Below are 15,071 nucleotides of genomic sequence, written 5' to 3' on the forward strand. Positions count from 1 at the left end.
CCGGCCTCTCGCCCCCACCGCTTTCGGTGCCCGAGTCTGGGCGGTGACACAAAAAGCTCCCGCTCGGAGCCGGAGCGTCTGGCGGCGGTGTTCGACTGCGAGCGCGGAGGGCGGCCGGGCAGGTGGGGCGCCTCCCGAGGGTCCGAGCAGGGAGCTGGGGCTGCAGGCGCCGCCGCCGCCGCCGCGCTCCCCGCGCCCGCCCCGCAGCCCTCGGCGTGCGTCTGGCCGAGCGGGTGGCGGGCGCGCCGGGACTCCCCGGCGATGCTGCTGCTGCCGCCGCCGCCGCTGTCGCCGCTTCTGTAGGGAGCGCCGGAGCCCGCTGCGGGGAGAGGTCGGTGAGTTTCGGTTTCTCTGCTCTGTCCCTCCTGGGTCGCAGGCGGCGAGAGGAGCGCGAAGGGATGTCTGCGCCCCCGCGGCGGCCGCGCCGGGAGCTAGGGAAGCTGGAAAGGCGAGGTGCCGCCTGGTGGGTAGAGGGGGCACCTCTTGGACTGTGGAGGGGGGTGGCGGGGCCGCAGGGGTCGCGGGGAGCGCGGCCCGGGGCGCGGCGAGGCAGCCCCGGGGCGCGCGGGAGGGGGTCCCTGGAGTTGCGTCTCTCCCGAAGGCCGGCGGAGCTGCGCCCGCGGCTGGGGCTCGGGAGCGGCGCTGTCGGCGGCTCCGCCGAGTCCTCGGATGCCCTCTGGAGCTCCTGTCCGAGGGAGCCGGTCTCGTGCCCGCGCCGCGCGCGCCCCCCGGGATGGGCCCCTGGCAGGGCCTCTGTCGAGCGCTCCCCCCTCCCCCGGAAGTTGTCTCTGCGGTCCCCGGGCCCCTCCGGGGAGGAGAGGGCTTAGTTGGAGGGCCAGATGTTGGGGGTCTTTTGTGCGCACCCACGCGTCCGGGGCGCTCGCTCCTGGGAGGGCAGCGGCAGCACAAAGCAGGCTGGACTCGTGGGACGCTGCTCCAGAGGCGGCGGTGCCCAGTCCCGCCTAGGCGGGGGGCAGCGCCGCCAGGCTTTGGAGAGAGTAGAGAAATCGGCAAAACGTAGTGACCGGGACTTGATGAGGTGGCGGACAGGGGCGACGGAAAGAAGGATGCTCGCGAACACAGCTCTGGTGTGTCTCTCCGGGCGCGTGACTGGGCGCCCCGCGTTCCCACGTAACCGGGTTTACCTAGCATATTTTGCTTGTGCTCCACGGAGCTGTGCCATGCCTTCTCGTTTTTCTTTCTTTCTGAGGGATTACCGTTGCCAGTGGAGACTCTATAACCAGAGGATAACTTAGGGGCGGGGGAGACTGCAGAGGAGTCTGGGGAGGTGGTTGTTTGTCCCGCGGAGACAATTAGGAAGCGTTACGCCCCTCAGCGGCCCTCCCGCCTGCCACACCTCCGCCGCCTTCCTCCACCTGCCCCCAGTGCACCCACGCCGCCACCGCTGCTCGGCCCGGGAGGTTGTTTGGGTTTCTCTGCTGCGCGTATCTAACCCTTACTGCATGTATTTCACTGCAGGCTAAACAAAGCTCAGGCTCAGTTGTGCTTCCTGCTTGTCAGCCTCTTGCCTCCCAAACGCGTACCATTTCCACTTGATGTCATCACGCAGAAGGGGGTGAAAGGGACTCGGTGACAGATTCAGGTAACCACCGATAATCTGGGTACCTCCTGGGTGTCTCTGGGTCATTTAGGTCAACGGGCGTTTGCAGGGGGACTATTTGGGTGGTTTCTGCATCACACCATCCATTTCTGTCTGTGCGGAGGAGAAGGGGCTGCTGAAACTCCTGATTCAAAGAAAGAAATTGCAAAAGACTTGAAACCTTCCTTTTGAAGAAGTCATTGAGGGCAGGCTGCGTTTGGGGTTGTATAAATTCCACCTGGTCTCTTTGAGGGGAATTTTGATATAATCCACACATAGGCAGTTGTATCTGAGTGTGGGGTTTGAATATGTGTCTCCTTTCTTATCTGTAGTAATACATTTGGCTTCAGTCTGTAGGTGGGATATCATGTGTTGAAAAGGTATTGGTCGAATGTCCTAATCGTTCACCTTCTTATGAAACACTGTCCCCCCCACCCTTATTGTAATGGTGTCCGCAATATCAAGAGGGACGTGCAGAAGTAAGTTACTGTGAGGCAGGAGGGAGGAGGACAGTTGGGGGAGCAGCAAATGGAGCTTCAGTTAAGCTCCCACTTATATAGCCATGAACCATTAGGCCCTCAGTCTGCATTTTATCTTTAGGTGTTGGTTCTTTTCCAAAAACTCTGGCCTATTATTCTTTTCTTTCCAAGGATAGTTCTGTTTTGAGGGCAGCCTAGCCAGGTCTGGGGTTATCTTGATAAAGCTCAGTGAAAGCCTAACCTTCAGATGGATCAGGACACCTGGTGTTCGTGTTGTCCCCTAGAAGGCAGAGTCATGGTGTCCTACACGAGAAGCAGGGAAGAAGAATGTGTATGGACAAAGACTCAAGTTTTATTTTGCAGGAAGAAGGGATGGCTGAGGACCAGAGACCAGTGTGCTGTCTCTTGCACTATAGCAGCAGCATGGTATCTGGGGCAGATTCTCCCTTCACCATTTTTCCCCCCAAACCCCTTAAAAAATAAAATTTAAAAACTTGAAAGATTTGTCATTCCCCTCTAGGGTAGTTTTGTTTGGAAACGTGACTTTTAACAAAACGTCAATGATGCTGGCATTTATTCTTTGACTCAGAGCATTCAAGTATCACAAGGAAAAGCAGATGAGTTATCAGCCTGTCCCAGCTGAAACAAAGACCAGTGCTTTGGAAAGATCAGCTTTGTAGTGGGGCTAAGGTAGAGGTATTTTGACAAGCGGTTTTTATGTCAGCAATAATGCAGGGTGTGTGCTGTGTTCCTGCAAGCGGGGAAGCCACGTGATGGGATAATAGGGAGTGTAATAATGCAATAGAAACAAAGGTTGTGTTTGTGTGTGTTTTAAATAGAAAATATAAATACCTCACCCACAAAATTCCACATGGGAAAACAGCTGCCTGCACATGTAAATGCATGTCCAAGAACAAAGAGAGCCGTAGCGTAGGGTTAGCTTTCAATGTGGTTTTCAATTGTGTCTAGTAATAAATCCTAATCAAGTGTTGTACTGATGTTTAATTTGTTCTTTTAGGTGGATGCTCCCCACTCCCAGATGTCGGCAGTAGTGTGTTTTAGTTTTAGGTTGGAGGAGCCCTAGAGGTGATGAGACCGACTTTTTCCGCCAGAGCTGAGTCCTTTCTACAGTGTTCATTTAATTCATTTGGCAGATGCACCTGGTAGACACTGGGCTCTCTGATAGCTGCCAAGGGGCAGGCTGGGGCGGAGTGTGGAGACACAAAGGCGAACCTCCTTCCAGAGCTTCTGGGGTGATGGAGAAACGAAGACCTGACTAATTAGGTGCAGTGGACGCTAGAGAGCGAGGAACACAGAGGGGGTATTGGACTTCTGAGGAGGCAGCTTATGATCATCCCGCCTCTACTTGAATGCCTCTTTCATTGGGGTGCTCACTGCTTCGCAAATGTCTGGACCTGTTGTCAGAAGGTGACCTTTTCTTCATAGTCTTTAAACTCCGCAGCTGAATTCCACGTGAATGAGTAGATTTCACCATTGTTGAGAGGTTATTCTGCTTTCATTCCTCATTCTCTCAGAGTTGTTTAGATCAGTCTGTCCTGTTGGCACCCTCTAAATTTCAAGGCATTATTCAGGCCCTTACTGCACTTGAATTTTGAAATAAATTCTGCTTTTCTGAATTAGAAAACAGATGGGAAGGGGACATTTGCAGATTTCTCTCTTTTTTTAAGCAGTGATGTATCAGCAAGATAGGTTAGGTTATTCTGCCATAACAAATAACCTCCGGGTCTCAGTGGCCCGGTTTCTTTCTTTCCCACACTGTGTGTTCAACACGGTCAGCAGGTGGGCCCTGCTCATCTTAGTCATGCAACGACCCAAAATTGGTGGGGGTGTGATCTTGACGTGTGATCAAGGTCACAAATCACTGCAGCATGGGAGAGGAAGCTCCAGAAGGTCTTGCTCCAAAACGGCATGATCTGACCCTGAAGTGACTTATGTTGCTTCACCAGACTAGTCCTATGACCCCATTTGACCACAATCTGATATTTCTTGTACTGAAAAAGGGAAAACCGGATATAGGTGAGTAGCACTAATGACCTTCCACAAGTGATGTGGCCTAGTGTATTCCTACGGGGTCTAGCTTAGCGCATTGAGTGTTATATGAGGATGGATTGAATGGACAAATGATACGTCTCTTAAAGAATCTGGTTCTACTCCAACCTGTTCTTTACTAATATATTGGTATTGTATTTGCTAATATGACCGCACACCGGTCATCAAATAAAAAATGATAATTATTTTCTCTTTTTGCCTGTTTTGAATAGTTCTTTGTTCTGAAGTGATAGGCCAGGAGATGTTTCCAAGGCTGGTTCTAGGAGTTTCTGTGCTTAGCATTATATAATAGAGAGGTGTTGCTTACACACTTCCTCTCCCTCACTGTCTGCTTCTTGTCTAAGACTTCCTGAGTTTGTTTGAGCAGCCCAGGGTAGAAAAAGAGCAACGGTGGGCCTAGCATCACCCAGGATGTGGCCTCCCTCAGCCATCATGGCAGATAAGAGGTAGAGGGGGCAGGGGATGTGTGGGGTAGTCTGGGGTCATCCTCTTATTGCTTTGATATTAGAAAAAGGAATTTGGACAAGAGGTATTTTCTGGTCATAGGGCTAAGGGAACACCTGAGAGTTCTGGGACATTTCAGACTTTCATCAGCAACCATGGTGGCTATGAGGGTGGTAAGTTTTAAAGCCTTCCTTGCCACACCCTCCCTAAAAATAGTTGGGTTCTGTGGAATAGACATTGTGAGGGGCTGTGGATTAAGCGGCTGGTGGCTTGTTGAGAGATTTTGCTGGGTAGAGTCCTGGTCACGCAAATAATCTTCGTTGTGATAAATGCGTGCATGGATTAGAATGCTTAGGATTTGATATGTACCTTTAGCATAAGTATGCAATTGAACAAAAGAGTATGGCTTCTGGGTCAGTCATCACCTTGTCGAAGTCATTTTTATAGACAGCTCTCCGTAGGCAGGTGATATGGTAAACTGACTGCTAGCTCCTGAGTCAGTGACCGGAGGGCCTCAGTGCTGGCCTAAGAGTCCAGAGGCTGCCCCCTAATCCAGCTTTCCTTGAGTGACAAAGTATTGCACCCGTAGGAGTTCTGAGGTGGAGATGAGCAGCTGAGAAACCGGCAGAGAGATCAGATGCAGCCCATCCAAGACCTCCAGGTACTAATTCAGGGCAGGGCGCAGACTGAGAGAGGGAGAAAATTAAGCCCGGAGGGACTGGTCTTGAAATATCTTTGGGAAGCTCTAAAATACATGTCTATATTTTGTTTGGCCTCTGAGTTCCTACCGTTTTACTTTCATAGTGAAATTGGCCATCTAGGTAGAAGACCCCGTGCAGGGAACGTGGTTCCTGGCACTGCCGGTTGCAATGACATGGTCGCAATGTCGTGGAAGCCGGAAGGAAGGAAGGAAGGAAGGAAGGAAGGAAGGTGTTGGTTTTCCTGATCCTTCCCTTAGGGCTTTGGGAGCTACACTGTATGTTCCAGGATAAAACAAGTACTTGTTTTATGGTTAAGGATTTTCTATTTCCAGTTGACTTCCTGTCATTGTGAGATTTCAGGAGGGAGGCCTCAAGTAGTGTATATGTGATTGATTTGTATTTCCTTTGGGTAGCTCTTGAGGCCTGGGATTTCCTGGCGGAGACCTGATGTGGCTATGCAGGCCTTGGAGCACATTCCTTGTGGAGTTGAGTGTCTGTGTGTGTGTGTGTGGGGGGGGGTGGCGGGTGTGGTACCTGTGAGCTGCTGGGAGACAAGGGGCTGAGTAGGAAAGGATGCCTTATTCACCACTTGATTTAATAATTCCTGCATGGATGAAACTCATTGCAACATCCTGCATGGTAAAGGTTATTATTGTAACATCACATGGGCTTCCTGGGGGAGCAGACTTCGTGCAAGGAAAGGATTGATCAAATGCAGATGTGCTGCTGGTGGAGAGGAAGTCGTGAGAAAATGGAGTCTCCGAACGCAGTGTTCTGTGCTTGTGTTTTCTCTTTCTGTTCCCCCATCCCCGTCTTATTCCTACCTGTCAAGGAAGTGTAACTTTTCTGCCTCACTTTCCATTAATAAATCCAGATAATCACATGTAACGTACTCCTCACTGAGGTTCTACAAGAACTGATGAGATTTTGGTAAAAGCTTTGAGAGATACTGTGGAAATAGGTACTGTGGAAATAGGGACCATTATTTATTATTCACATTGGTGTTCTGCTTACTAACAGATTAACTGAGCATCTTTATTTTTAAATTTTTAAATTTCTTTTAACATCTTTATTGGAGTATAATTGCTTTACAATGGTGCGTTAGTTTCTGCTGTATAACAAAGTGAATCAGCTATATGTATACATATATCCCCATTTCTCCTCCCTCTTGTGTCTCCCTCCCACCCTCCCTATCCCACCCCTCTAGGTGGTCACAAAGCACCGAGCTCACCTCCCTGTGCTATGCGGCTGCTTCCCACTAGCTATCTATTTTACATTTGGTAGTGTATATATATCCATGCCACTCTCTCACTTCGTCCCAGCTTACCCTTCTCCCTCCCTGTGTCCTCAAGTCCATTCTCTACGCCTGTGTCTTTATTCCTGTCCTGCCCCTAGGTTCTTCAGAACTATTTTTTTTTTAAGATTCCATATATATGTGTTAGTATGTGGTAATTGTTTTTCTGACTGACTTCACTCTGTGTGATAGACTAGGTCCATCCACCTCACTACAAATAACTCAATTTCGTTTCTTTTTATGGCTGGGTAATATTCCGTCGTATATATGTGCCACATCTTCTTTATCCATTCATCTGTCGATGGACACTTACGTTGTTTCCATGTCCTGGCTATCGTAAATAGTGAACTGAACATCTTTAGTGACAGTTCCCACATCTTCCTTGATTTCCATCCCTACTGCCACATCTTAGCTGAGAACCTCATTTCTCTCATTCCTGGCTTTCCCAGCCCCAGCTTCCCATCCAACTTTGACTTTTGCTCTGCATGACTTTAGAACACAACATTAGCTGGGATGGTTAGCCCACTAGTCTCCCAAAATGCTTTGCATAGCCCTATTTCTTGATCCTGGAATATTCTGTGGCCTACAGTCTCCTGTGCCTCATGATACCCCATCATTAAAGGTGTTACTCAGCTCTTAACTCCATCGTTTTAGCTCATAGCAATCCTTGACGCCTCCACAGTTCTCTGGCAAAATTACCTCTCTCATTTCACTCAACATTCATTCATTCATTCATTCTACAAAGGGCACTTATCATAGATTGTCCTGTATTATCACCTAAGATTGAAGTGTCTTTTTCTTTCTGTTTAATTGCAAAGAATAGAAACCCACTCAAGCTAGTTCATGTAACAGGAGGTGTGTTGACAAGATGTCCCAGGGTGTCTTTTGTCATCAAGCCACATATCACAAGTCATTGCTCAGCTGGGGGAGAGGGTAAGGCATACAGTTTTTTCCAAGGGGCCTGCAGGCTGGTAGATGTAAAGATTAAAACAGCAGGATCTCAGTTCTCTTGCAAGTTCCTTAAAGAAGAAGACTGGATGAGGTTTGACCTTATTTTGTATTCCCTACCACGTTTGTACAAATTAAGGGCTCCATGCATACTCTATCATTGATAACACAGAAATGATTTTGACTTACTGTGGTAAGGGAATTATATATGCTTCTGGCCTGTAGAATTGAAGTTAAGAAGAGAGAAAATTATTTTTAAGAGCTTCCCCTACTCACATTAATAATGAGTAAATGTTGAATCAGATTAGAGTTGCCAGGCTGCAGTGTGCATACCAGTGGTTGGGAGGGTCACCATTCTAACAGAATGAATTGTCACTGGTGGCCTGCTTTTCAACTTGAATTGGGCTGATTCTTCCAAAACAATAACAAAGCAAACGAAAAACCTCTTCTTGGTGACACACAGTAAGCAGCATCAGACCTCTACACTTCACCAAGCCAGCCAACAAACTCAAGGAGCAGATTGTGCTGTTTGGGTTTGACATGAGTGGGTGACAGTTTCCCACAACTGGCTACCAGCCCTCCCTTCCTAATTAACTTCTGGTCATAAATGCCTTTGGGAGGGACATCTGGTTTACCTCACCTCTTTTGATTTTGGAATAATTCACATGATAGAAAGTCTTCTTTAGCCCTCGGAATGCTCTATCATCATGGATAGTGTTATTATGAAAGAGGAAATGTGTTCAGCTGCTTGGAGAAAATGGCCAGGAATACATTAACATTAAAATAATGTTCTCAGTTTGACGGATAATGAATGGAGCTGAGATAAATGTCTCAAAAACGAAGTATTTGGTGTGATGTTCTTTTGCAGTTGTGTTGCTCTGTAGGTTTGCAGATTGCTTCCTTTCAGGTTAAATGAAATTAAAAGTGGTTGGAAAGCAGGAGGATAGAGCTCTACCATGCAGGTAGAGTGCCAGCCACCCTTAACTGGAGTAAGTACCTGTCCATGTATTCCTGCCCCATCACACTAACCCTTCAGAAGCTTCAGATAGGAGTTCGTCTATTCACCTATGGTGGTGGGTAAAATAGCCTTTGAAACACTGAGCATCAACAACTTAAACCTCATATTAGGTATGCAATTGTGTTTATTACATTTATTCAAATATTGAGTGCCTACTGTTTGCCAGGCACAATTCTGCCCAATTCTAACTAAAATCCCTACCTTGCCTTAGCTTAATTTATGAGCTTAACTCATAATTGATTTGGTTTCTGCCTTTTTTTTTCCTTGCAATGGCAACACTAAAAGTGGAGAGAATAAATGTATCTGATACTCTCCTCTCTCAGTTCTTGATGCCTTACTATATATGCTCACCTTACTTGAACTTAATTCAATTGAATGGTTGAAAACATGGAACTTTTGAAGCAAGATGGGTTGGGTTCAAACATGAGCTCTGTCATAATGACCTTGAGTAAATAAGGTCCGACTGAGCCTTGGTTTCTTCCTCTGGAAAATGGAGGTCAGTCAACCTCACTGAGTTATGGTGAGTGTGAGATCATTTGTATAAAGTGCTTAGTGTGTGGTCCTACACATCGCAAGCCCTGCTTAATGGCAGCTATTATTAACGTCCATTTTATGTACTATTTACCATCCTTCAGTCTTGGTGCTGGATTCTGGAAATCTTGGGGTGAATAGTTGTGGTCTAAACTGAAGGAGCTCTTAAACTAGCCAAGGAAATACCCACATCCAAATAACTCCAGCCTTCGGCATTTATGTGAAGATTTCTTCTGTATATCGTGTCATTGGAGTCTTGTCATTGGAAAGTCTTTGTAAAGCTTAAGTGGTATGGCAGTTTAAAAGGATAGGCCTTCTCAGGAGGAAGCTGGAGGAAGCTGTGAGGTTCTGAGACAGCCCACAGGCAACCCAGGCCTTCCTTAAAGGGCGCCAGGCGCCTTTCTCCTATGGCCTCATTTCTCTCAGGCAAGTGAAGTAATGTACCTCCCTTTGCTGAGGTCTGGTTTCTTGGGGGTAGTGTGACCCACTGACTCAGCTTGTCCAGGACTAAGAGGGTACCTGGGTGGAGGGACTTGCCATTTTAAAACCAGAACAGTCCCAGGAAACCTGGGGCCAGTTGGTGACCCTACTTAGGGGTCCTGTCTTTGTTCTGTGATTGTTGTTCACGTCCTGAAGCAGGCTTTGTAGACATTTCACATCGTTAGAGACACAGCCATCGTAAGACAGGAGGCAGGAGAGAATGGGGCAGGATAAGACTGGAGAAAGCAGTGTGGCTGTCAGTCTATATTTGAATCTGCTTTTTGGATGGAATCTTTATTAGTATTATTATTATTTTAAAGAAGAGAGCTCTTTAATAAAGGCACAAAAACTAGACTGTACAATGCAAAATGTAAAGTTAATGGAATCTTTAAAAAGTTTCCCCTAGACAGTGGTATTGGCTATGCCTGGTAGGGCTGTTGAATGGAACTTGGTACATAGTAGACATTCAGTAAATATTTGTTGAAGGAAGGCTGGAGTCAATTTAATCTTCAGAAGTAGCTTTGAGAGCTGGGTTCCAGTTCAGGCTGGATTTGAGCCTGGGCCTCTGATACCTAATTTGAAAGTGTGCAAACCCAGACCTGCTCTTGTTGAGACCAGATCCCTTGTTGTGCTCATATCGGAGTGTATTTATGTAGCAGCTTAAGCCCTTCTCGACTTGTTTTTTTTTTTCTTCTCGGTGAAACCACACGACACCAGCAGATGGGTTGCCTTGTCTTTCGGTTGCAGCTAGGATGCTTCTGGAACGTGCCCGTGTTGTAAACGTGACGGTAGTGTGGGCTGTGATGGGGGCGCTTGTGTACAGTGCTCAGTGCTTTCCTCCCAAAGGTATGGGAGGGATTTCCTGGTGAGCCTGTTAATTCCAAGGGGGTGCTGGGAAGCGGACCAGGCCTAGCTCCATACTGCTGGGTGGAGATGTCCAGAGCCGGGCTCCCATTTGCCAGCGTTCCCTCTTCCTGAATCTTCGTTATCAACACGGAGGACTGATGGCAACCCATAAGGCTCTTAGATAAGCCACAGATTTTTCTAGTCTTTGGCTGAGGCTTCAAATGGTAATCCTTTGTTTTCTGTTTCTTCCTGAGAAGTGTTAACTGTTTATCCAGGGATGTTGGGACCTGCAACAAATTGCCAGAAACAGTAATTAGTTTGCTGGTTGCCAGTTCTCTAAATCTCATGCACAGGGCACCCGAGGGCAATTGCCAGACATTTACATCACCCTTCGCATCAGATTCCCATGTCATCATTACGTACGCTGAGAAATCATATTCTTTTATGTTCCTGATAAGCCAGATTTCTTCATGGTTTCTTACTTCACCTAAGAAGAAGGTAAATAGCTTATCTACAGAAGGGGAATCTTTCAGGTAAACAGAATTCATTTACTAAATTGCCTTTATTATACAAAATGCTAAATATTAGTTCAAAGAGAGTGTTTCTTTGCAGAGTCCATAGTTTGCTTTTTTTTTTTTTCCAACAGTGGAGTCAGCGCTATCAAATTTATTGTTCATATGCCTTGAGTTTATATCAAAATAATAAGTAAAGTTTTTAAGAATTGCATCTCAGGGCGGTCGTACTTCCCTATAAGAAGTTCATTGACATACAAGGAAAAATGTCTTTACTAAGAAGTTAAAAAGAACACGACAGATTTCACTCCAGACTTATTACCCCTTACTTGTTGAAATCTGTCCATGCAGATGCCAAACCCTCTCTTTAATGGGCTCCTTAAAATAACATTCTCTTGGGATCACGTCCAGTCTGCAGTGGAAATTGAAGAAGGCACTGTCCAGACAATTTAGAATTCCTTGTAAATTAGGAGGGCAGTGATAAACAATTTTGAAGCCTAAGTGTGATTCAGCCTAGTTCTTCTGGTTGGCTTGACTTTTGTTTTATTCCTTGTTCTTGACTTACTGCAAAAGGCATTCCCATCCAATTTTGTTTCCACTTTTTGTAAAGGTGGATGGGACTTAGCCTAAGACCCTAGGTGTCTCGCCCTCACCATAGGAGGAAGCAGTTCGGAACAGGCTGACTCTTCTCCCGGTTCTGGAGGCTGCTTCCCTCGTTTTAACTTCTTCGAGATTGACTTGTAAAGAAACAAATTTCTTCCTTTTATGAGGCTTTTTAGTGCTAGGTGATTAGTGTCGCTCAATATAATCTATAGTACTTAACAACTAGATACACTTTGTGTTCCCGAAGCTGATCACAGTGAAAATAAGAGTTAGAGAGAGGGAGAGGTGACAATTTGAGGGAGGAAGCATGAGTAAAGAGAACGATGGGGGTAAATAATTGTGTCGGAGTATGGTATTTAAAAAATTTTTATTTTAGCTTAAAATTAAGAACCACCGTTGTTTACATGGTGATGTTGGTTTGTAATTAATAACATCTGGCCCAAGCAAACTGAAGTCACTATTAATAATATTCTACAAAACAACATGAAAGTTCATCAGATATTTTCCTTCCCAACTATGTCAGATTCCACAATGTATTTTATGACAACCGAAAGATAATTTGGGGGGGCAGAGGAGATGGCTATGGTACAAAGATAGAGATAGTGTTTATTATATGCTTCAGGTTCAGTGCTAAGAGCTTTAAGCACATTATCTGGGAGGCAGTAGATCCTGGAAACTTAGGTAACTTCTTCCAGGTCACACAGTGGATTTATGCCAGAGCCAGGATATGAACCCGGGCAGTCTGTGCTCTTAAACACAGCCTGGGAGCTACATTCACAACTGGAATTAAAGATCAGAAGAAGCAAAAACTTTTCTTTTTTAACCCAACAGGTTCAGTGTAACATAATTTAGGAAGAGATCTGACTTCTGCACTGTCCTGTCTTTGGGGAACAAAGATGGACGGACACATTTGGTCAACCACCTGCCTGAATCAGTTTCATGTTGGCTTTTGAGATAGCATCGTTTGAAAGACTCTGTGACAGGTCCTGTTGGGAAATTTGCAGTGAGATTTGCAGCTATTACCTGGGCTTTGCCTTGTGCTAACAAGTTTCTATGAAGCCTGGTGGTGTGAATTGTTTCTCAAAGGGCCACTTGACTGAAAGCCAGTGTGTGTGGCTGGGAGCTTAAGACTTTCATGAATACACTGCTAAAAAATGTTTGAACCAAAAAGCGTTTTTTACTACCCCTCCTCCCCTAGTTCCTATTTCTTCCCCTAAACAAAAAGGGAATAAATCATATCCTTTCATATTGTTATTCCTTTGTTTGTACAGTTCCCGTTTCCTGGAACCACCTTTTTCTTCTCCACCGCCCTGCAAAAAAAAACCCCACAACATTTCGATGGAAAGCCATGAGTATATGCTTCCTTCAAGACGTCTCTCCTATTCCACTTTCCCTATGGCTTCTCCTCCAACTCTCTCAGCTGGAATTAGTTGCCCTTTCATTTGTTCTTTTAAATCCCACTTTACGCCCATGTCTGATAATTCTACATATGCTTGCCTCCCCTGCTCCACTGTGAAGTCTTTGACTTGTAAGACCTTGTCTTGTTTAGGAGCTTGGAGCTTGGATGAATGAATGGAGGAACGAACAAGCAAATGAACGAACAGACTATCGATACGTGGATTTGTTGGGGTTGATTAGAGTGTATGGTAGTGGGAAATGGTGGTGGATCTGAGCATTGACGTATGTGCGATCGTGGAGACTGGCTAGATGCTTACCAAAGTCTCGGCAATATTGCCATTTGGGGCTGGTTAATTTTTTGTTGTGGGGAGACTCTCCTGTGCCCTGGGGGACGTTTAGGAGCTTCCCTGAACTCTACCCACTAGATGCCAGTTACCCAGCTGTAACAATCAGAGATGTCTCCAGACATTGCCACCTGCCTCTTGAGAGTCAAAATTGCCCCCAGTTGACAACCACTGTTATCAGATTACTTTCTGTATCTAGGTGGAGCCATGAGATTGGTTCTCACGAAAGGATGTGTGTGGAAATGAGAGGCAGTTAAGAGTGGGGGCCCTTTTGCGTATCTGCTCTCTTTCTGGGCCGCTGGCCAGCTGCAGGGGATGCCGGGGAGAACTATGAAGCCCTGGGGTATGATGGGGTCGCAGGGTGGAAAGACCCCTGGTCCTGAAGGAGCAGAGCCTCCCTTACCAAGTTGCATTGAGATGCAACGTGAAGAAATTAAACCACATGCGTTAGGCCAGTGAGATTTGGGGGTGCGTATTTTTGGCAGTCAGTCTACCTTCCCTAACCTTCCCTGACGCTTGGAAAGAAGGGACTTTGCTGAAGCAGCCATGCCAGTATTCCAGGCAATGAGTAAAATCAGACATTCTAACCACGGCAAAAGAGAGAGTTTGTTTATTTGTTTGTTCTTGTGTAGGTAGCATCGGTCTTATTGCTATAATTCTTTTAATTTCTAAATTTATCAGAAAATAAGAGGATGATAAATGTGAATTTGCTGTTCCACCATTCTAATAATTCTGACCTGTGAATAACAGGCAGCTCTGAGCTATAAATACTTTTAGTAAATAACAAGTTAATAAAACATCAAATGTCCCAGCGGTTCTCGTTTCACTGTGAATGAATATGAGTCTGCAATGCAAGTTCAAGTTGAGATATCTGTGGTAATTTATGTTTAATGCGTTTTCATATTTTGGGGGGAAAAGGACAGATGTTGATACCCTAGTCACAGCTGTTCCCCACACCATTAACAAGTAAATCACTGTATATGATGTGATGCGCTTTGAGACGGACTCCTATATGCTTAGTCCAGCTGGATGATGTGGATTAGTGTCCCTTAAAAAGCTGAACCCCAAAGCTTGCTTCTCAGACCAAATTCAATGCCTAGTGCTAGATTTCCTTTGCAGCAGTTAATTGGATTTGTGGTTGTGTCTACGCAGAGCCACTGTCCACAACTCGTAAGTCAAACGGTTTCATTTGGCTCTCATCTGGATGACAACAGCGGGGTTGTTTGTGGGAGACAATGGCTGATTGTGGGTGAGCCCTTCGTTGGCTGAAAGCTTTGTGTTTGAGTCAGTGGTCTCGGCGCCTGCCCCATTTGCACAGCGTTCAGCCCATTGTACAAAGAGCCACCCCCGGAGAATTTTACCTTACCTGTCAATCAAAGACCTCCCTGTCAGCAAACAGAACAAATCTGGCCTGAGGATTTTAAGATGGTAAAGTCTCTCTTTCTAGAAAAAATCCTGCTGGCCTGTTAACTACGAAATATCTGATTCTTCTGTGTTTTTTTTTTTAATCCCCAGATAAAACATTTGCACAAGAATAAGAATAAGAGTAGCTAATATGGATGACACTAATTACGTGCCAGGCTCTAAGTGTTTTGCATACAGTATGTGCATCAGTATCACAATAATCTTAAGGGGAAGGTACTACTAATATCTCTATTTTGATTTCTCCATTTACAAGAACTTGAGGCACAGAGAGGCTAAATGATTTGCCCAAGATCACAAAATAAGTAATGCCAGAGCTGGGATTAGAACCCAGCCATGAATGTTTCCAGAGTTTATGGTATAAGCCACTGCAGTATGCTG

The 15,071-nt window shown here is 46.0% G+C and overlaps 1 protein-coding gene across 11 annotated transcripts in view; it reads left to right on the forward strand.

Moving 5' to 3' along the window:
• Positions 1-207: 207 nt before the first annotated feature.
• RNF152 (ring finger protein 152) overlaps positions 208-15,071 on the forward strand; it is a 79,672-nt gene continuing 64,808 nt past the window's right edge. For 2 of the 11 annotated variants that reach the window (XM_067014804.1, XM_067014805.1), the window contains exons 1-3: positions 208-335; positions 1,480-1,603; positions 3,098-3,507. The gene's annotated coding sequence lies outside the window, so the exon portion shown is untranslated. Of the gene's footprint in view, positions 336-355; positions 464-855; positions 1,089-1,479; positions 1,604-3,097; positions 4,341-15,071 lie in introns of those variants that run through there. The other 9 variants (XR_010836781.1, XR_010836782.1, XM_067014806.1 and 6 more) reach the window with 9 other exon arrangements.

The sequence above is a fragment of the Kogia breviceps genome, chromosome 15, assembly GCF_026419965.1.
Source record: "Kogia breviceps isolate mKogBre1 chromosome 15, mKogBre1 haplotype 1, whole genome shotgun sequence".
In the NCBI taxonomy this organism is placed as follows: Eukaryota; Metazoa; Chordata; class Mammalia; order Artiodactyla; family Physeteridae; genus Kogia; species Kogia breviceps.